The sequence below is a fragment of the Mobula hypostoma genome, chromosome 12 (assembly GCF_963921235.1).
Source record: "Mobula hypostoma chromosome 12, sMobHyp1.1, whole genome shotgun sequence".
Lineage (NCBI taxonomy): Eukaryota > Metazoa > Chordata > Chondrichthyes > Myliobatiformes > Myliobatidae > Mobula > Mobula hypostoma.
Window position 1 is genome coordinate 93,029,572 of NC_086108.1, and position 21,349 is coordinate 93,050,920.

The 21,349-nt window shown below is 42.9% G+C and overlaps 1 protein-coding gene across 3 annotated transcripts in view; it reads right to left on the reverse strand.

The window, feature by feature from the left end:
- The window catches only part of LOC134354999 (choline transporter-like protein 3), a 474,552-nt gene that overhangs the window by 243,629 nt on the left and 209,574 nt on the right, over positions 1-21,349 (reverse strand). The gene's annotated exons all lie outside the window — the stretch shown is intronic.

Below are 21,349 nucleotides of genomic sequence, written 5' to 3' on the forward strand. Positions count from 1 at the left end.
AGTCCAATTTCAAGTTTAACTGTCATTCAACCATACACATGTATACAGCCAAATGAAACAATGTTCCTCTGGGGCCAATGCACAAAACACAATACATAGTCGCACACAGCACATACAGTAACGAGAGCACATACAGTCACAAAGATAGTATTAGCACAAGTCCCTGAGTGCATGGCCTGAAGATTGATGGTGCATAGGATGTTGTCCTTGAGCCATGTTTCTGCAAGAACAAGTACATAGCAGTTCCTCATCTTTCACTGGGTCATTTGCAGATGGAGGCAATCCAGCTTGTCTCCCAGGAAACGAACAGTAGAAAGCAGCACTGATGGGAGAGCTGGCCTACAAGGCCCAGTCCCCAACCCAGCACAGATTACAGTGCATCCAGCGCACTTCTGTTCTGTCCCACACTGCCTCCGGTGCGTGCTCCCCTGAATGGCTGTAACAGCCGACGCTGTGACATGAGGGCCTGGTCCACACAGCAACCAAGGCCACTTAGCTTCCCCCACCACCAGTCTTGTCAATGAACAAATGTACCAGACTTGTAGTGTTTTATATTACCAATGTCCAACAGGATCACGTGATCACAAAAATGTTTTTAAGACACACATTTGCACCATTTGTTGGATCCTGGGAGGCTGCTGCGACCAAGCACGACGCTATCTTACCGGAAGTTTTTGATCCCATTAGGTGCCAAGCTAGAAGTAGATGGTTACGTTGAAGGAGCAGGTCTGAAAACAATAATGCAACTCTGTGCTAAACAATTGTTTGACCCAAAGTTCAGTTTTCAGGGCGTGAGTGGTGGCTAGTTTGCGGTGTGTGGCGAAGCGGGGAAGAGGGAAGTCACTATCCTTAGGCTCCCATTTTAAGTTGTTATATCTCAAAGGTGAAGTAACATGCAGAGTAAAGAGCTCAGGTTGTCAGTGTGTTGTAACAGCCACTGCAGGCTGAACATAGGATTAGTTACTGAGATGAATCTGTTGAGATAAAAATCAGCTTACGATCATTTATTTTTGGGTATGGATGGTGTGGTGGGTTAAGCTAATGTTTTTCTTCTGCCTCTGGGTTCTTGGTTTTAATCTAGCCGTGGCTGATTGAATTAAAGTCTCTTCTCTGGACAGTATCAATTCAATTCTTTCTGATGCTGATTTCACAGCACTAAAAACTGCCTATAATTCAAGACTAACTGGCAGTTTAATTCAGATCAGGTACTAGGATGGGTTCAGTTGGTTTGGAAGTCGATTGGTGCAGCTGGAAGTGCTACTTTTCCATGGTTTTAAGGGTCATTTATGTCCTATTTTTCTTAATTCCCCCCTCTCCCGACACAGACAGAAATCACCTACCCCATATCCCTTCTGGCTGCTGTAAGTTGCTATGGCACAGAACACAGCTAAGGAACATTCATAGGGAAGAACTTTATTCTCTTTCTGACCAGCTGGAAGTGATTTGGAACAAAAATGGTTGACCACCTTGATGTTCCACTTTCGATGGATGGAATGAAGGTGCTTAACCCAACCACCCACCAAAAGCTGAACTTCTCGATGGTCAGACTTTTAAATTCTGAGTCCCATTCCTGTTCTGATTCTTTTGTGCCACAATGAGGCCACCATCAGCGTGGAGGAGCAACACATATTCCACCAGGGTAGTCTCCAACATGATGACATGAATATCGATTTCTCCTTGGAGTAAACAAAAATGTTCCTCTACCCTCTCTTCTTCTTCATATTCCCCACCCTGGCCTCTTACCTCTTCCCTACCTACTCATCATCTCCCCCTGGTGCCCCTTCTCCTTCCCCTTTTCCCATGGTCCACTCTTCTTTCCTATCAAATTCCTTCCTCTCCAACCCTTTACCTTTTCCACTTTCACGGCTTTACTTATCACCTTCTAGCAATCTTCCTTCCCTTCCCCCACCTTTTCATTCTGGCATCTTCCCCCTTCCTTACCAGTCCTGAAGAGGTGTCTTGTTGACCATTCAAAGGAACTAGGTTAGGAAATTCACTACGCAAATTGTAATTAATCGAAGCTCACATTTTATTGTCTCTGCACAAACACCAACATAACTATGTTGACCCCAGGCAAACAACTTAGAACACGAATTATACTGTGTCCTCTGTACCAATATTCACTCAGACCACTTGTCCGACTTATAACACCGAAATAGGGGATCTCCGTTGGCCAGATGACCGATCTTTTCTTCGCCCAGCCCCTGGCGTGGCGTTTCTTCCTTGCCATGGTGGGTCTCTTGAGAGACTTACTGCTGATAACACACTTGAAATGTCCACTTTTATACTAATTCCTTATCAATTCAAACATTGGATTGCCGTGTCATTGGCTGTGGGTCATCTGATTGACTTTTAACATCTCTTTATTGACTCTGCTCCAGGCCAGTATCCATTTATTGCCCTCTTTCCAGCAAGTGACAGTCGGTAATTTGTCTTCTTCAGTAACCAGCTCGAATCATTCCAGGCAGGCACCAACCTTAACATTCACAAACCTGCAAGTTATATTATATCAAAGAACACCTCACAAATAACTTCTCCGGAAATTATCTCTAGCTCAGCAGATTACCTGAAGCATCATTGTGTCTACTTTACAACACAGAAAATGAAGCAACTCCATCTCACAAAATGGAGGATGTAAAACAGTTCCACAAAATGGCAGCCTCCATCTCCAAGCAGATGGCAGGAACAAAGACAATTGATCTGTCGGCATCCACTATCCTTGACCCATTCGAGTTCAATGTTGTCTCCATATTTAAAATCCACCGTGGCCAACAGGTCTCAGACAGAAACGTTGACTATTTGTTCATTTCCATGGATGCTGCCTGACCTGCTGTGTTATCCCAGCATTTTGTGTGTGTTACACTAGATTTCCAGCATCCGTTCTGTTTGGAAGTTGATGAGAACTCAGGGAGAGGGAATAAAGTAGAATAAATGTAAGTGGGTGGTTGACTGTCAACGGCTAGAAGACCTGCTTTCATGCTGTATGTCTCTGACTCTATGATTGGTAGCGGAGTTTTGGTAAGTGAAGAGAGGGCAGAAAATGAAGGTCTGGTCAGGCATGTGCTGGAAAAGCAAAGACTAGAAGGAACAATAGAATGGATGAGAGTTCAAGATCAAGATCAAGTTTAAGTTTAATTGTTATTCAACTATATACATGTATACAGCTGAACAAAACAGTGTTTCTCCTGGGCCAAAGTGCAAAACACAGTACATAGTCACATATGGGACACAACACATTTGCAACGATAGCACATACAGTTCCAAAATAATATTAACACAAGCCTGTGTGGTGTGACCTGAAGATTGATGGTGCATGGGTCGTTGTCCTGGTGCCATGTTTCTGCAAGAGCAAGCATGAGACATTTTTCTCATCTCCCGCAGCCGCAGACAAAGATGGTCCAGCCAGTCAGCCAGGGAGTGAACACTGCAGAGCAGCACTGATGGGACAGCCAGCCTGCAAGGGCCAGCATGAACTCCAGCTTGCCCGCCACTCGCCAGGTATTCCCCTCCCACAGCACCTCTGGCGCCCCCTCCCCTGCATCGCTGTAACTACAGCAAGAGGGCCTAGTCTGCAGAACAACTAAGGGCACACAGCTCCCCACTGTTGGTCTTACCAGTGAATCAGACTTGCAGGATTTTGTATTATCAGTGTCCAATAGCGTTTTGGGACAAGAAAAATGTTTAAGACAAAAATTTGCACCATTGTTTGGACCCAGAATTTTCTGTGCCTTGGTAACCTTGTAGCACTTCTGTCTGTCTGTCTAGGTACCATATCCGATGCGGACGTTGGTGACCACTGTTTTCCATATAGATCTATCCTTCGTTTTTTGGATGACTTCCATTTCCTCGATGTGTAGCCACCTGGCTATGCTTTTGATGTACATAAGCCAAGGTCTTCCTCTAGGTTTGCTCCCCTCAATCTTTTCAGAGAGTATGAGTTTTTCTAGTGCATCTTTCCACATGATGTGTCCTAGGAATCCGAGTTGTCTTTCTCTTATTGTTGGTATGAGTGATCGAACTGCTTGGGCTCTTCTGAGAACTTTTTCATTTGATGTGTGTTGGTCCATGATATTTTTAACATTCTCTTGTAGAACCACAATTCAGCTGCTTCTAGTCTCTTTTCCATTGCTGGGGAAATGGTCCAACATTCACTTCCGTAAGTCAGGATAGAATAAATGTAGCACTGTAGTATTCTGTTTTTAGTGTGCGTGCTCATCTTTCTAACTGTTAACATGGTCTTCATTTTTTGGAAAGCCTCTTTCGCCATTGCTATTCTGTATTTGATATCTGTGTCGCACCTGCCATTACTCGTTATTAGGCTGCCAAGATATTTGAATTTGTTGACTTGTTTGATGTTTGTATTTCCGACCTTGATCACACGTTGTGGAATGTTTGTCTTTTTGGAGGTGACCATGCTCTCTGTCTTCTTGGTGTTGATTGAGAGGCCTCTGCGATTACTTTCTGCTGCCACTATAGTAAGTAGTTCTTGAAGTTTTGTTTCTGAGTCAGCTATTAGTATGTTGTAGCACTTATTGTTACAAAATACTAAATGAATTTGATGCATTACACATTCAGCTGTGGAACACAAAGTACTCAAGATTGACAGTATTTCTGAAAGATTTCAGAGTTATTTGTATGGAGCCTTTTTAATAATCTCAACTCTTGAATATGCGAAAGTCTGCAGATGCTGAAAATCCAGAGCAGCATGTGCAAAATGCTGGAGGAACTCAGCAGGTCAAGGTCACATCTTGAAGCCTTTTCATTTTCTGATGAGTACACCATTGAATTGTTCTTTGACTTTAATCATTTAAATAATTTAATCTTTTTAACAGCATTTTTAATCTTTTAACTGGATCTGATAGATCTTGAATTCTTGTGAATTCCAAAGACATTGAGAAATTCCCTATAATAGAAACAGATGTGGGGGAGTCTAGGGCCAGAGGGCACAGCCTCAGAGTACAAGTACATCCCTTTATAACAGAGATGAGCAGATATTTCTTCAGCCAGACGGTGGTGAGTCTGTAGAATTCATTGCCACAGATGGTGTGGAGGTTAAGTCTCCAGATATATTTAAAGTTGAAGTTGATAGGTACTTGATTAGTAATTGCATTAAAGGTTATGGGGAGAAGGCAGGAGAATGGGTTTGCGGTGGAAAATAAATCAGTCATGGCCTAATTCTGCTCCTATGTTTTATGGTCTTATGGACTTACTTGGTGATGCAGAGAGGATCGATTGCTGATAAATTACTTGTCTGTGCGGAGGCTTCAAGTTTCTCCAAGTCTGTACTGGTTTCCTCTGAGTGCCCCAGTGTCCTCTCGCATTCCAGAGACATGCTGCTTGTTCACCCTTTAGTGTAGGCTAATGGCAGAAAATTATCAGATTGAGGGGAATTGCTGGACATCTTCCCAGACTCTCTCCTAATAATTTACCAAACTCCAATCCCCGATCACCTCCTTGCACCCCTCATGCAGCCTCCTCCTTGAAGCCCTGATCTCTATCATCTCTCCAACGTTCCTCCCAATCATCTGCCGATATCTTCTCGACTCATCTCTGCACCCACCTTCCCGCCTCTGCAAGAGGGTTTTAAATTTACCAACGCGCATTTGCTCCCACATACCCTGCAGAGGAGTCTTTCATTCCGTCAGCGGAGACGTACCTCTGTTTGTGAGCTTTTGCCTTAGAGAAAGGATTTCACACACCCTCATGCCCTTCTGCACTCACACACTAACACATTCACAGACACACGGGCTTTAGTAAGGTACAACCTCATCACCTACATATGGGCATTACTGTGCAGAATTGTACTGGAACTCATCTTCCATTACATAAACCAATCTTCCACTAATTCTATTCTCTGCACCTTCCCCTCCACCATTAGAACTCTGAACTGACCATGAACTCATGAACAGCACTTCGCTATTCCTCTTCTACACTGTTCGCTTATTCTATTGTAACTTGTAGTACGTTTTAATGTCTTACACTGTACTACTGTCTTCCAAGAGGACCACAACATTGCTGAAGGGCTTGGAGGCTTGCTTGCCTCAGACCTGGAGAATTATGTTGGCTGGAGTCAGGGCCTTGTGCTTTGATTCTTAGTCGTATCACTCATGCCAAATGGGCCAGACTAAGAGTGGGCTTCCAGGTTTTGGGAGCTCAGCTCGGAGTTAACAACCCCGACTGGTTAAAAACACAATTGTTACGGAAACAGCAATGAAGATGGAGGGCTGCCCGAAAAATCATGCATTGGTCATGATCTTCCATGATCTTGGCTTTGGGCCTGTACTCACTGGAATTTAGAAGAATGTTGTGGGGGTCTCATTGAAACCTACTGAATGTTGAAAAGACTAGATGGAGAGGATGTTTCCTATGGTGAGAGAATCCAGAACTAGAGAGCACAGCCTCAAAACTGAGGGGTGACCCTTTAGAACTGAGATACGGAGGAATTTTTTTTAGCCAAAGAGTAATAAATCTGTGGAATGCTCTGCCATAGGCTGTGATGGAGGCCGAGACTGTGGGTATATTTAAGGCAGAAATTGATTGTTTCCTGATCAGTCAGGGCATCAAAGGATATGGCGAGAAGACAGGTGTATGGGGTTGAGTGGGATCTGGGATCAGCCAGGTTGGAGTGGTGGAGCTGTCTCAATGAGCTAATTCTGCTCCTATATCTTCTGGCCCTCAGCGCCTGCAGCCTAACGGTCAGTCAGTACTGCACTGCTGTCAGAAAACAACAAATTTCAGACATATGGTGCTGATAATGTGCTCATGATAATATTCCAAAAATGATTCCAGGATTGAGAGGCTTTTCAAATGAGGAGAGCTTGATGGCTCTGGGCCTGTACTCACCGAAATTCAGAAGAATGAGGGGTGACCTCAGTGAAACCTCTCGAGTGTTAAAAGGCCTCGATAGAGTGGATGTTTCCTATAGTGGGGGATTCTAAGACCAGAGGACACAGCCTCAGAATAGAGGAGTGTCCTTTTAGAACAGAGATGAGGAGGAATTTCTTCAGCCAGAGAGAGGTGAATCTGTGGAATCCGTTGCCACGGGCGGCTGGGAATATTTAGAGCAGAGGCTGACAGATTCTTGATTAGTCAGGTCATCAAGGGATACAGAGAGAAGGCAGGAGATTGGGTCTGAGAGAGAAATTGATCAGCCATGATGAAATGGCAGGACAGACTCGATGGGCCAAATGGCCTAATATCTTATGGTCTTATAATAAACCTGATTCTGATTCTGAAATAGTTGAGAGCACGAGATATTGCAGAGGCTCTGGAACCAGACAACGGGCCAGCTGTATCAATAAGGTTTGCACTCCAAAAGGAACTGAACCAGCACAGCAATAATACTGACATCAACCAGAAAAAGCGGAACCTTCCCCAGGAATGTCCTGCTCAGAAAATCCTAGACAAATTCATCCTAGCTCATTACTGTCCAGTCAGTCTATTCCCAATCATTAACAAAACAGGACTATTAAACAGCATTTACTTTCTAGTTAACCAGCCACCATTACCTAATTCAGTTTTTCTAGGAACATTTGGTTCCAGAAAGCACCACAGCCATGCTCGGAGTAGTCGATCTGTGGAAAGTTCTGCCATAGACAGTGTTGGAGGCTGTCCATAGGTTTATTTAAGGCTGAAGTTGTTCGTTTCCTGATTGATTAGGGCATCAAAGGATATGGTGAAGAGGCAGGTGTGTGGGGTTGAGTGGGATACAGGATCAGCCATGATGGATTGGCAGAGCAGAATTGATGGGCTGAATGGCCCAATTCTACTCCTACGTCTTATGGTCTTATAGACTGTAGAGCTGAATAGCAGAGGTAAGGCTAGAGTCACAGCCGTAAGATTGAGGCAGCATTTGACTGAAAGGAGGATGGTTGTGATTATTGAAAGTAACCATCCTGACCTCAGCAGCTTTTAAAGTCTGTGGCACCGGCAATATCAAAAGATTTCTCCTGGGACCAGCACATAATTGTCATCATAAATAAAGCACACAACACCCCTGCTTCCATAGGAGTTTGTGTAGATTCAGCACATCATCAAAAGTTTAACAATCTTCTAGAGATGCAGCACGGAGCGTCATAGGAAGTCATTCCTGCCTGTGGCCATCAAACTTTACAACTCCTCCCTTGGAGGGTCAGGCACCCTGAGCCAATAGGCTGGTCCTGGACTTATTTCATAATTTACTGGTATAATTTACATATTACTATTTAACTATTTATGGTTCTATTACTATTTATTATTTATGGTGCAACTGTAACGAAAACCAATTTTCCCCGGGATCAATAAAGTATGACTATGACTATGACTATGACTAGTGTCCTAACTGATTGCATCACAGCCTGATAGGGAAACAGCAATGACCAAGAATGGAAAAAGATACAGAAAGTGGTGAATACAGCCCAATTAATCACTGGAAAAGCCTTTTCCACCATTAAGTACCTTTATAGAAACATAGAAAACATACAGCACCATACAGGCCCTTCGGCCCACAAAGCTGTGCTGAACATGTCCCTACCTTAGAACTACCTAGGCTTTACCCATAGCCCTCTATTTTTCTAAGCTCTACGTAGCCATCCAGGAGTCTCTTAAAAGACCCTATCGTTTCCGCCTCCACCACCACTGCCGGCAGCCCATTCCATGCACTCACCACTCTCTGCGTAAAAAACTTACCCCTGACATCTCCTCTGTACCTACTCCCAAGCACCTTAAAACTATGCCCTCTCATGCTAGCCATTTCAGCCCTGGGGAAAGGGAGGAAACATCAACTCAGACCATGAGAGGCCTGCGTCAGGCATTTTCATGCTTTATGAGGAGAAGATTGGAAGTCTGTGTGGGGCGCCACTCCTCGCACAGACTAGAGCAATGTGTGATTAAGTGCCTTGGGAAAAGCCTCTGACTATCCACATGATCAATGCCTCTCATTATCTTGTATATCTCCATCAGGTCACCTCTCATCCTCCGTCGCTCCAAGGAGAAAAGGCCGAGTTCACTCAACCTATTCTCATAAGGCATGCTCCCCAATCCAGACAACATCCATGTGAATCTCCTCTGCACCCTACTATGGTTTCCACGTCCTTCCTATAGTGAGGCGACCAGAAATGAGCACAGTACTCCAAGTGGGGTCTGACCAGGGTCCTATATAGCTGCCACAAGAAAGCAGCATCCATCATCAAAGACCCCCACCCTCCATCCAGGTAATGTCATTTCTCACCACTATTACCAGACAGAAAGTACAGAAACCATAGGTCCCACAACATCAGGACACCTAACTGGTGTGGATAACTTCATTCACTACCACTCTGAACCAATTCTATGATCTAAAGACTCACTTTGAAGGACTGCTTACCACTCTTGTTCTCTGTATTATTTTTATGTACAGTTTATTTTCTTTTGCACATTGATTGTTTGTCAATCTTTGTCTGTTTATGTATATTTTTTGTAAATTCTAATGCATTTCATTTTTTTTCCTGTAAGTGTCCACAAGAAAGTGAATCTCAATGTAATATATGGTAACATCTATACACTTTGAATTTTGAACTTTGAACTCAGGATATCACTGTAAGAGCTTGTCAGAGCAAGGTCATCAGCCAACCATCTTCAGAGAGTTCATAAATGACTTTCCTTTCAAGATAAATTAGAAGTGGGAATATTTGGTGATGATTGCCCAATGTTCACCACAGCTGAGTCACATGGAAAGATTGAATAGGTTAGTACTTTATTCCCTGGTGAGCAGGAGAATGAGGGAAGATCTTACAGAGGTATACCAAATTATGAGGGGTACAGTTAGGGTTGGTTCACGAGGTGGAGTTACATCTCTGCCATTGGAGGTCTAAGGTGCTCCTTCCCTTTGTTAACCAGCAGGTCACCCTTGGGCAAGGTGTAGCACCTGCTTTGTCCCCTGATCAGGGTCACATGAAGCCATGATAGCAGGTGGTGGATGGTCGTATGAGCAACTGGTGCATATCACAAGTCCTGATTATGAGACCACTGATGCCAGGCAGTCAATCTCTGAAGAACATTGATAATGACTGGGGTCACTCATCTTGTAAAGACACTGCCCAGAAGGCAGCAATGGCAAACCATTCCTGTAGAAAAATTTACCAAGAATATTCATAATACAGATAGAAGACCATAATTGACCACATCGTCCAACATGGCACTTCATGATGATGATGATGATCATAGATAGGGTGAATGCAAGCAGGGTTTCCCCCTCAGATTGGGTGAGACTAGAGCCAGAGGTCATAGGTTGAGGGCAAAAGGTGAAATATTGAAGGGGAATCTGAGGGGAATTCTTTTCACTCGGGGGTGGTGCGAGTATAGTATGAGTTGCCAGTGAAAGTGGTAAATGTGGGTTCAGTTGTACTATTTAAGAGAATTTTGGATAGGTACATGGATGTAAGAAAATTGGAGAGATATGGGCTGGGTACTGGTAGATGGAACTAGGCAGAAGATCGGGCCACTATTGACTAGAAGGGCTGAAGGCTCTCATTCAATGCCACAGTACTCTATGACTTTATGACTCCATGACTCCTCTGTTCCTGTTTGTAGTAAAATTGGTAGAGTAGAATGTGAACTGGTAAGTAACGTTGGCATTGCAATTGCCAGAGAATGGTCATGTTTAACAAGAGAGGGTCTAATCACCCACCACAGATATTGGATGGAACTGCCATTGTCCTATCTCCCACCATTAATATCCCAGGTTACACCAATAATCTCAACTGGGCATGAGTACTGTGATTACAACAGCAGGTCAGAGACTAGGCAAACTTTAGAAATAACTCACTTTCTCTTTCCACCATTTTTGGAGCATTTGATGGCCCTGGGCCTGTACTCAATGGAGTTCAGAAAGATGGGGTGGGAAGGAAGAAATATCTTTGAAACCTACAGAATTCTGAAGGGTGGACGTGGAGAGGATGTTTCCATCAGTAGAATCCGAGGGCACAGCATCAGAATAAAGCAAAGTCTCTTCACAACTGAGATGAGCAAGAATTTCTTCAGCCAGACGAGTGATGAATCTGTACAGAGGGCTGTAGAGACCAAGTCGTTTGGTGTATTTAAGACAGAGATTGAATTTGTAATGGAGTTCTTAATTTGCAAGAGCGTTAAGAGCTACTGGGAAAAAGTTGGAGAATGTGGTTGAAAATAAAATCAGTCATGATAGAATGTTAGGCAAGACTCAATGGGCCAAATGGCCTTATTCTGCTCCTATGAAGAGCATAGAACACAAAACAGCACAACATAGTAAGGGCCCTTCGGACCACAATGTTATGGTGACTTTTATAAACATACTCCATGATTAATCTAATCTTTCCCTCCTACACATCCCATAAACTTCCATTTTTCTTGCATTATGAGCGTATCTAAGAGTTTCTAATGGTCTTTCAATCTTATGGGTGTATACAGTTCCAATAGCTTTCAAGAAGCCCAACAATGATCAGGGCAAAGCAGCTGAATCAATTTTTAACTTGTGAACCGTCCAAAACAATCATTTCCTTCAGCCTCAAAAAACCACGCCTGCAATGTGTATCACTTACAAAATACACCAGGTTGATTGAGCTCTATATGTATGGCAACACCTCCCAAACCTACAGCTTCTACCACAAAGAAAGACAAGGACAGCAGGCTTAAATAAACACCATCAATACAAGATATCCTGCTGGTGCTGGAAATGCATGTAACAGGCACAAAATGCATGGAGGAATTCAGCAGGCCAGGCAGTGAGTAAACAGTGGAGATTTTGGGCCTGACACTCTTCTTCAGGACTGAAGGATTGAACACCACCACTTGCAGGTTCTCATTTCTAAGTCACACATTATCCCAAACAGGAAATATATCAGCATTCCTTCATCGTCTCTGGGTGCAGATCCTAGAAATCTGTAACCAATGGTAACACAGGAGTGCTTTACTTGAAACAGCTACAGCGATTCAAGAAGACAGTTGCCCACCATCTTCTCAGGTTTAATCACGATTAAGCAAGAGGCCTGTACGTTGACAACTGACTAAGTTCAAATAAAGCTCTGATCTCTGTTTTTCATACATATCGCCAATAAAACTTACGAAACACTGCAATAAAAGTAGCAACAGAAAAACTGAGCCCTTCTGATTTGTGTATTTCTAAGGACACATTGACCTCTTGGATTCTTACTGCCCTTCCAAATGCTTTCAGTCATTTTATTCTTATGTTCATTTTCTCATTAAGCTTTTCCATTCATTTCATTACATTTTTGTTCCTGTGAGAATGCATTGTAAGAAAAAAACGATAACTTGCCTTTATGACTACCCCACAATGGCCCTGGCGTCCACCAACATGAAACATGCATGCTTTAACTCCAGCCTTCCGGACAATCTCAACCCACTGCAATTCACCGAAACACGTCTGTAGTAAACACCATTGTGCAGTGATTTAATATGGTCTCCTACAAGAGGAGGCATGCTCTTTTGGCACGGGCTTTTGAGAGTGCACGTTTGCATCTCAGTGGCCTTAGTTATTTACCCACACTGCTTGTTGCCCAGAGTGTGCCGTTACTTACACGACTTCAGTAAAACTGTTTCATCATACAGCCCGTTGTCATTCTTGCTCCATGCATATGTAAAATTTAGGCCCAAAGGATTCACCTCGTGTGCATTTGACACATTCTCACAATCATTCTGATACAGTTCACCTGACACACTGCAATTTACCAACCACTGAAACCATCTCCCTGGCCTTACACTCATCTGGACAGTAAAGACACCTTCATCAAACTATTGTTTATTGACTACAGTCCCACCTTCAATACTATAATTCCAAGCAAACTCGTCACCAAACAGTGGACCCTGAGAGTCAACGCCTCGCTCTACAGCTAGATCTTTGACTTCCTGACCAATAGACTGCAATCAGTATGGAAAGGCAGCAAAACCTCCATCATGATTTATTCTAAATACTGCTGGTCAACAAGGCAATGGGGGCATCCTCAGCCCCCATTCTACTTCCTGTACACCCATGACTGTGTGGCCAGATTTTGCTCTAACTCCATCTACAAGTTTGCAGATGATACTAACATAGTGGGCTGTATGGCAAATAACAATGAGTCAGAATACAGGAAGGAGATAGTGAGCTTAGTTACAGGGAGTCATGACAACTTTTCAGTCAATGTCAGCAAAACCAAAGAGCTGGTCATTACATTAGGAAGGGGGACTGTGCACACGCTCCTGTCCAATACGGCTCCTAGGAGTGAACATCACGAATATGGAGTCCTAGTCCAGCTATGTTGATGCCATGGTCAAGAAAGCTCACCAATGCCTCTACTTCCTCTGGGGAAAAATGGATATGGCATGTCCCCATTGACCCTTACCGATTTTTATCGGTGCACCACACAGAACATACTATCTGGATGCATAACAGCTTGGTATAGCAACTGCTCTGCATGTGACTGCAAGAGTTGTGGACACAGCTCAGCACATCATGGAAACCAGTCTCCCCTCCCCGGACTCTCCAAACTTCTCCCTGCCTCAGTAAAGCAGCCCACATAACCAAGACCCCAACCACCCAAACGTTTTCTCTTCTGTTTGGCAAAAGATACAAAAGTATGAACGTACATACCACCAGGTACAAGGACAGCTTCTTCCCCACTGTTATCAGACTTGTGACAGAATGTTTGTATGATAACATTGAATCTTGACCTCATAATCTATCTTGTAATAATCTTGCACTTTACTATTTACCTACACTGCACTTCCTCTGTCATTGTCACACTTTATTCTGCATTGTATGTATTCTGGCATTTTCTAGTATGTACCCTGTTCTACTTCATTGTACTGTGTAATGATTTGATCTGTTTAAACTGTATGCAAGCCAAGCCTTTCATTGCATCTTGCTACATGTGGCAAGAATAAACCAATACCAATGTCTATACCTTTGCTTTAAAATGCCTAACAAAATTCAAAACTTACATTCACATGTTCAGCAACTCCACAAACACGTAGTATATTGAGATACTTGGGTGAGTCAGATTCTGCTCTACTATCCTACCTTTCTCTTGGACTTTGTAGGCAGGATGGAGTTTGTCAGCCACTCTCTGCTGTGCCGTGTCAGCTCTCTCATCCACTTTCTAAAGAAGTATTCAGTTTTGGTAGTTGACACAACAGGCAAAACTAGTTTTATTGACCATTTGCTATTGCCTAAGGGTCAATAATACTGATTTTGTCTTGAATTGCTGCAACCTGTCATCAATTAAATGCAGCACATGATAAAACTTAACAGTCAACAAACCTGTCTTACTATATTTCAAGCAACACACATCAAAGTTGCTGGTGAACGCAGCAGGCCAGGCAGCATCTATAGGAAGAGGCGCAGTCGACGTTTCAGGCCGAGACCCTTCGTCAGGACTAACTGAAGGAAGAGTGAGTAAGGGATTTGAAAGTTGGAGGGGGAGGGGGAGATGCAAAATGATTGGAGAAGACAGGAGGGGGAGGGATAGAGCCGAGAGCTGGACAGCTGATAGGCAAAAGGGGATACGAGAGGATCATGGGACAGGAGGTCCGGGAAGAAAGACAGGGGGGGGGTTGACCCAGAGGATGGGCAAGAGGTATATTCAGAGGGACAGAGGGAGAAAAAGGAGAGTGAGAGAAAGAATGTGTGCATAAAAATGAGTAACAGCTGGGGTACGAGGGGGAGGTGGGGCCTAGCGGAAGTTAGAGAAGTCAATGTTCATGCCATCACCAGCAACTTTGATGTGTGTTGCTTGAATTTCCAGCATCTGCAGAATTCCTGTTGTTTACTATATTTCATTAGTATTCACAATTAATGTCAAACTCAAAGTCAAATTAAATTTATTACCAAAGTATACATACATGTTACCATATACTACCTTGTGATGCATTTTCCTGCAGGCATTTACAAGACAAGAAAGAAATACAATAGATATTATATTTAAAAAAAACAAAAACTAACAACCAATATGTAAAGGAAGAAAAACTGTGCAAATATAATATAAATAATATGGAGAATATGAGTTCTGTAGAGTCCTTGAAAGTGAGTACATAGGTTGTGGAATCAGTTCAGTGTTGAAATGAGGGAAGATATCCATATTGGTTCAGGAGCCTAATGGTCATAGGGTAATAGCCGTTCCTGAATCTGCTGGTGTGGGACCTCCTGATTCAACCTAAATGAAGACTTACTGCATAGTTTGAAACTAGATTCATTGATTCTTTAGTCTCAAAACTCTTTGATCTATACAACACTTTAGTTTACTTTCAGAACTTCCAAAGCCCGCTACTTGTTTTCAGATATTAACCACCCTTGATGGACCTGGCCAGGGTTTGATCATGGCAAGGTTTTCTTTGAGTTCCTGACTCAGGGTCTTCTTCAGTGATTGCTCTCTGAAGTCACTATTGATGTTCCTCTCATAAAGTACCCTTTTATACATTTCAAACACAAGAGATTCTGCAGATGCTGGAAATCCAGAGGAACACAGACAAAATGCTGGAGGAATTCAGCAGATCAGGCAGCATATATGGAAAGGAATAAAGTGTCGACATTTTGGAAGGGTCTCAGCATGAAGCGTTGACTCTTTATTCCTTTCCATAGATGCTGATTTCCGCCAATAGTTTGTGTGGGTTATTCTGTTTTTATACATTTCATCACATACAGTACATTCCAGGCCTTGCTGAATTCTTTATCACTATTCACACAACCATATATCCAATCCTTACCCACCTGAGCACAACTTTCTTTAACTCCAAATTCCTCCCAACTCCATCCGACTATGATTTTAACTATTTGCTTCATTAATTGCTAGACTGTGCACTGTACTCCATCAAATGTCCTTTTGCTGTTGCCCTGAGATTGAAATTTTGATATTCATCTTTATTTGAACCAGATATACTTCCTCTAATTGGAGCATTTTCTTCAGTTTTCAATGAAATGATTGGTACTGAGGTTATGCCATTTTGCGCCATCATCTGTCTTGATGGGTCAATTGCAAGAAATATGAATAGAATTTTGTACAAGTTCCAAACAGGATTTTTTTTGCAATGTTGTTTACAACATGAATGCAAGTTAATTTATTGTTTGTTCCTCATGTGCCATGTTGTATGATGTGGGTGATCATGGTCTTTTGAACATAATTGTTCTTGGCAAATTTTTCTGCAGAAGTGGTTTGTCATTACCTTCTTCTGGGCAGTGTCTTTAAAAGACGGGTGACCCCAGCCATTATCAATACCCTGGCGTCAGTGGTCACATATCCAGGACTTGTGACATTCACTACTGCTCCTATGACCATCCACCACCTGCTCTCATGCTTCATGTGATCCAGATCGGTGGGTCTAAGCAGGCACAACACCTTGCCCAAGGTTGGCCTGCAGGCTAGTGGAGGGAACCCGCGCCCTAATTTCATTTATAAAGAATAAATTAATGATTCTGCCACAAAGGAAATGATTTTCTTCTCATGAATTTTCAAAATACTATGAAATAAGTAACCTGAGAATCTTTTACCATTGGTCTGACTAGATATTCTTTGAAATAAAAAAAACATAATTGCTGGTTGTACTCAGCCGGGCAAACAGCATCTATGGAGAGAGAAATAGAGTTAGCCATTCAGATTGCTGACTTTTTGTAAGAATCTTAATGAAGGATTCTTGATCTAAAATGTTGACTCTATTTCTCTGCTGCCTGACCTGCTGAGCATTTCCCACACTTCCTGTTTTTATTTCACATTTGCAGCATCTAGAGACACTTTGGTTTCCACTTAACTTCTTTGAAATCGCTTACACTGCCACATCTCTGTTGATCTGGACACATTCATGGCTGATAAATTATTTTATGCTAAATATTGTTATGTTTGTGTATTGGGTTAAATGAGGTCAGACTTTGATACGTTTACATGTTGCGGGCAAGATGTGAGTCACCACTCCAAACAAATTCGTTGGAGACTAAATTCTGGAATAAACGCTTCCAGACATGAAGAAATGGTGAAATGTGCCCAAGAATGCCTGACAAGAAAATTAGCTTGATATAGAAGTTGGCACAATACCAGTAAACGACTTCAGTTCCAGAGAAGTGACCCCTTGACTAATCTCTGCCATTTAATAAGATCCCAGCTATTCTGATTCTGATCAGCTCCAAGCTCCATCTATCCGTGGTAACCTTTCACCCCTTTGCTAACAAAAGGTCTATTCAACCCCATCTTTAAAATATTTGGTAACTCTGTTACCACCACCAGTTAAGAAAGAGAAATCTATAGAGGCCTGGCCCTCTGAGAGAAATAAATTCAGCTCATCTCTCTCTGAATTTTTAAAATGTCACCTCCAATTTGAGATTTTCTGCCAAGTGGAAGATCCTCTCTACAGCCCCTATTTCATGATCTTGTATGTTTCAATAAGGTCCTCTGTTCAAGTCAAGATTCACGACTCAAACTTATTTGTTGTCATTCTTCAGTACACAAGTGTAAAGGAGAGAGAAATTAATTTTACTCTGGATCCGACGCAGCATAAAAAACACAAATAAAAACACAATTAAGATAAACATGAAAGCAATTCCGTAAAGCACAATGTGCAACTAATGGTTTTTATACATGGTCTGATTGTATGTACATAAAGTGACATTAAATAAACTGTGCTACCTTTCCTCAAGAAAACCTACATATAGCATGAGGAGGAAGAGGAGGAGGGGACAAAGGAGAAGGAGGGGGAGAGAGAGGGAGAGGAAGAAGGTGAAGATGAAGAGGAAGGAGTCAAGTGGCAGCTTCATTTGCTGTAAGTGGGGTTAAGGAGAGCAATGGAATCAACTCCAACATTCTGCTAAGTTCGAGGGGGAGGGGGAGATGCAAAATGATAGGAGAAGACAGGAGGGGGAGGGATAGAGCCGAGAGCTGGACAGGTGATAGGCAAAAGGGGATACGAGAGGATCATGGGACAGGAGGTCCGGGAAGAAAGACGGGGGGAGGGTGACCCAGAGGATGGGCAAGAGGTATATTCAGAGGGACAGAGGGAGAAAAAGGAGAGTGAGAGAAAGAATGTGTGCATAAAAATGAGTAACAGATGGGGTACGAGGGGGAGGTGGGGCCTTAGCGGAAGTTAGAGAAGTCAATGTTCATGCCATCAGGTTGGAGGCTACCCAGACGGAATATAAGGTGTTGTTCCTCCAACCTGAGTGTGGCTTCATCTTTACAGTAGAGGAGGCTGTGGATAGACATGTCAGAATGGGAATGGGATGTGGAATTAAAATGTGTGGCCACTGGGAGATCCTGCTTTCTCTGGCGGACAGGGCGTAGATGTTCAGCAAAGTGGTCTCCCAGTCTGCGTCGGGTCTCACCAATATATAAAAGGCCACATCGGGAGCACCGGACGCAGTATATCACCCCAGTCGACTCACAGGTGAAGTGATGCCTCACCTGGAAGGACTGTTTGGGGCCCTGAATGGTGGTAAGGGAGGAAGTGTAAGGGCATGTGTAGCACTTGTTCCGCTTACACGGATTACACAGATCAGAAGGACATAAACATAACCCCACTATTTAAGAGAGGATGAAGAGATAAAATAGGAGACTACAGACCAGTTAGCCAACAGGCTGAGTATCAAATCATTAAAGATGCAGAGTCAGAAAGGGTAGCAAATTCAGTACTCAAGGTGTTGTATCTAAATGCATGTCGTATAAGAAATGTGATCTTGTTGCAATATTACAGATTGCCAGGTATGATGTTGTGGCCATCACTGAATTGTGGCTGGAGGATGGTTGTATTTGGGAGCTGAATGTCCAAGGTTACATGTTATATCAGAGGGATAGGAAGGTAGGCGGGGGGGGGGGCGCGGTTGGTGTGGCTCTACAGGTAATGAATTGCATCAAGTCAGTAGAAAGATGTGACTTAGAAAGATGTGAAGATGTTGAATCCTTGTGGGTTGAGTTAAGAAACTTCAAGAGTTAAAGGATGTTGATGGCAGTTATATACAGGCCTCCCAACAGTAGCTGGGAGATGGACCACAGGTTACAACGGGAAAGTGAAAAGGTGAGTCAAAAGGGCAACGTTACGGTAGTCATGGGAGATTTTCACATGCAGGTCGATTGGGAAAATCAGGTTGGTAATGGACCTCAAGAGAGTGAGTTTGTTGAATGCTTAAGAGGTAGTATTTTAGAGCAGTTTGTCGTTGAGCCTACCAGGGGATCAGCTATACTAGGTTGGGTTATGTAATGAACCAGAGGTGATAAGGGAGCTGAAGAACCAATGATCACAATATGATTGTGTTCAACTTGAAATTTGATAGGGAGAAAGTAAAGTCTGATGTAGCAGTATTTTAGTGGAGTAAAGGAAATTATAGAGGTGTGAGAGAGGAGTTAGCCAAAGTAAAGTGGAAGGAGATGCTGGCAGGGATGACAGCAGAGCAGCAATGGCTTGAGTTTCCAGGGAAAGTGAGGAAGGTGCAGGTCATGTGTATTCCAAAAATGCTCAGATGGTAAAATAGTAGAACTGTGGCTGACAAGGGATGTCAAAGCTATTGTAAAAGCAAAAGAAATGGCATACAACAAAGCAAAAATCAGTGGGAAGATAGAGGATTGGGAAATTTTTAAAAACATACAGAGAGCAACTAAAAAAATCATTAGAAGGGAAAAGATGAAATATGAAAGCAAGCTAGGAAATTATATCAAAGTAGGTAGTAAAAGTTCTTTCAAGTATTTTAAAAAATAAAAGAGCAATGAAAGTCAATATAGGACCGTTAGAAAATGAGGAAGTAGAAATAATAACGGGGGACAAGGAGATGGCTGATTAACTGAATGAGTATTTTGCATCAGTCTTCACTGTGGAAGACACTAGCAGAATGCCTGATGTTATAGTGTGTGAATGAAGAGAAGTGGGTGCAGTTACTGTTACAAGAGAGAAGGTGCTCAAAAAGCTGAAAGACCTAAAGGTACATAAATCACCCACACCAGAGGAAATGCACCCTAGGGTTCTGAAAGAGGTAGTGCTAGAGATTGTGGTGGCATTGGAAATGATCTTTCAAAAATCATTGGATTCTGGCATGGTGAAGGAGGACTGGAAATATGCAAATATTACTCCACTCTTTAAGAAAGGAGAAAGGCAACAGAAAGGAAATTATAGACCAGTTAGCCCGACCTCAGTGGTTGGGAAGATGTTAGAGTCAATTGTTAAGGATAAGGCGATGGAGTACTTGGTGACACAGGACAAGATAGACTGCCTTCACATGAAGCTACTTACCAAGTTAAAAGCACATGGTATTACAGGAAAGTTACTAGCGTAGTTAGAGCATTGGCTGATTGGTAGGAGGCAGTGAGTGGGAATGAAAGGAACCTTTTCTGGTTGGCTGCCATTGGCTAGTGGTGTTCTGCAGGGGTCGGTGTTGGGATCACTTCTTTTTATGGTGTATATAAATAATTTAGATGATGGAAGAGATGGCTTTGTTGCCAAGTTTGCAGATGATATGAAGATTGGTGGAGGGGCAGGTAGTGTTGAGGAAACAAGTAGGATGCAGAAGGAATTAGACAGATTAGGAGAATGGGCAAGAAAGTGGCAAATGAAATACAATGTTGGAAAATGCATTGTCATGCACTTTGGTAGTAGAAATAAACATGCATATTATTTTCTAAATGGGGAGAAAACCCAGAAATCGGAGATGCAGATGGACTTGGGATTCCTTGTGCAGAACACCCTGAAGGTTAACTTGCAGGTTGAGTCAGTGGTGAGGAAGGCAAATGCCGTGTTAGCATTCATTTCGAGAGGTCTAGAATACAACAGCAAGGATGTGATATTGAGGCTTTATAAGGCACTGGTGAGGCCTCACCTTGAATATAATTTTGGGCACCTCATCTTAGAAAATATGTGCTGGTATTGGAGAGGATCCAGAGGAGGTTCACAAGGATGATTTCAGGAATGAGAGGGCTTATCATACAAGGAATGTTTGATAGTTCTGGGTCTGTACTCACTAGAATTCAGAAGGATGAGAGGGGATCTGATTGAAACCTTTCGAATGTTGAAAGGCCTGGACAGAGTAGATGTGGAAAAGAGGTTTCCCATGGTGGGGGGGGGGCGGTCTAGGACAAGAGGGCACAGCCTCAGGATGGAAGGGTATCCTTTCAAAACAGAGATACAGAGAAATTTCTTTAGCCAGAGGGTGGTGAATTTGTGGAATTTGTTGCCACATGCAGCTGTGGAGGCCAGGTCATTGGGTGTATTTAAGGCTGAGATTGATAGGTTCTTGATTCAACATGGCACCAAAGGCTACAGAGTGGAAGGCTGGGAACTGGGGTTGAGGAGCAGATGGGAAAAAAAACGATCAGCCATGATTGAATGGCGGAGTAGACTCGATGGGCCAGATGGCCTAATTCTGCTCCTATGTCTTATGGGGTTTTATATCAGTGGA